Raw genomic sequence first — 2,583 nt, 5'->3', positions numbered from 1 at the left:
AATGCACTTTGTAAAACTGAAGTAAAGCATAATTTGTGAATTTTTTTTAAAATATATTTGTAAAATATCAAAACAAATGTTGACAAAATAATATATGAATAAATAAATAAAATACTTATTTGAAAAAAATAAATAAAAGTAATCCAATGAAAACAGTGTAGTTAATCTCAAAAACTCTATTAATTTTTTTCAGGCATTCATAACTTGATTTTTGTTTTTTTTTTCCAACTTTTTATTCCAACTTTTTTTTTCATGCGTAAAGTGAATATAATGTGATCTTTAAATGCAATTCATAAAGCTTAATTTTAAACAGTAAATACAAAAACAATGATAAATAATCTAATTTGAAAAAATGAAAAAGTAAAATATCAAAGTAAAAAAACTTTTATTAACTTAAAGTTTTTGGATAAAATTTTTTTTTGCAATTTTTCTTTCGTATTTCGCTTTCAACATTAATGGCATACATTTCACTCCATAGAGGAAGAGCATCTTTCCCTGAGAAGGTGAACAGGGTTCTCTGGGTATCGCCTTTCTTTGGATAGACTCCGTCTGTATTTGAAGCAAAGCAGGGAGACAGAGGAAGTATTTTCTTTGTGAAAGAACTCACCTCTCTACATCTAGATTCTTTCTCCTTGACATTTTCCTTTATTTTGCCAATCGGTTGCATGTGATAAACGCCTTTATCTTCTACATTTGTGAGGTGTAAATGGTGTATGTCAGACCTGTGTAGCTTCTCTGTTAACAGTGCCTAGTTCTGATCCAGGATCTGTCTCCCCGCCTTATAAACCCCCCCTGACATCACTTGGCAGAGTGGGTTTGAGGCGCCCACTATTACAGAAGTTCATCCCAAGCATCCAGCAGTGATGTGCACCCGCCTTGACACCTTCCTCAGCTCAAACCACTACCATATGTCCCATCCAAGCACTGGATTTAACCCCCTCTTTAAGATTTTTTGGAGACTTACATCCTGCAGAGTGTCAACATCGCCTCCTTTCCAGCGTGGGGGAATCGGATAGGGAAAGAAGGGGGCATCACAGTGACGGTCAGACCTGCAGCGTCTCAGGATAATTGGATATTTTAAAAATACTGCCTCTCCAAGGATGAATCACACATTTACAGCAGTAGATGGCTGCTCATGATTCTGCACACATGCAGGCACATGAGTTTGAATCCAGCAGCCCACCGCACACTGCCTTCCTTCATGGAGCACGGACGTTTGGGCTGAAAATCAAACATCAAGGAAAGCCTTTGAGGGTTAAGTGCTTTCAGACCGCCAGATTTGGTTTCATTACAGCTGATGTATATTTTTTAAAGAGGGGGGGGGTAACCTGGACGCTGTGCAGCAGTGAAATCTCCTGGAATGTGTTCATAAAAAATATAAAATGTCTAAATTATGGTATAATTAACTCCAGCTCAAGAGGGTTCATTTATTTGTGAAAAAAAAGCTGGATTTTAGTCTCTAAAAAACAGAACAGTTAAAATTTTGGCCACTGTTGCTCATTAAAGGTTTATTTCATAAACTGCGGGTTTTTCAAAATAGGACAATAACAGTTCCTCAAATGACCTAAAAGTCTAAGGAAACCCATCAAATAAAAGAACAATACACAGCAAAAATTGATTGTTTTTTTTTTTCCAAAGTTTTATTCCAACTTTTTTTACATGCGTAAAGTGAATAAAAAAATCTAAATCTTTATAAGTCATTTTTTTTTTTAAATAAGTGCATTTGTTCTTGAATTGAGGTGATAAAAGAGATATTTTGCCAATGGAACAAGACAATTTACACTTAAAATAAGAAAACACAATCGCATTGTTTTATTTCAAGTGCATATTATCTAATTATCTTAAAATTACTCATTCCATTGGCAAACTATCTCATTTACCTACTCAAATTAAGGGTGAATACACTTAATTTAAGAAATTTTTACTTATTTCTAGATTGTTTTTGCAGTGTAACAGCTTAGAGGTGTTGAAAAAATTCACTTCTTAGGCTATAAGATCTGATTTGACCAATCAGCAATCGTCTCGCACAATCACACTGTAAAAACTATCTAGAAATAAGTAAAAAAAAATTCTTAAATTGACTGTATTTACCCTTAATTTAAGCAGATAAATAAGATGATTTGCCAATGGAATGAGTATTTTTACTCTTAAAATTAGATAATTAGTTAATGTGCCCTTGAAATAAGACAAAGCAATTTTTTTTCTTATTTTAAATGTAAATTGTCTAGTTCCATTGGTAAAGTATTCCACTTAACTCCTCATTTTAAGAAAAAATGCGCTTAATTCAAGCAAAAATTACTCATTTAAATTTCAATTTTTTGCAGTGCAGAAAGCTGGAAGCTTTGATGATTCCCAATGATTAATTAACTTAACCTCCAAGAAATCTCCAACAGATCCATACTCAGTTTGAGCAGCCCTCTGCTTACATTTAGGCATAATGGGGGTTCAAGAATACAGAAAGAGACAAACAAAAGAACCAAGGAAACACTGGTCCATAAATACTTTCTATTATATAAATGGTAATAGTAAACTAGCTTTGCTTAGGAATGAAACAGTTACATGGAGAATCTGTGAGCCACTTCT

Source organism: Cyprinodon variegatus, unplaced genomic scaffold (assembly GCF_000732505.1).
Source record: "Cyprinodon variegatus isolate N-32 unplaced genomic scaffold, C_variegatus-1.0 Scaffold3, whole genome shotgun sequence".
Taxonomy (NCBI): Eukaryota; Metazoa; Chordata; class Actinopteri; order Cyprinodontiformes; family Cyprinodontidae; genus Cyprinodon; species Cyprinodon variegatus.
The sequence above is the reverse complement of the archived record's forward strand: the minus strand, read 5'-3'. Positions refer to the sequence as shown.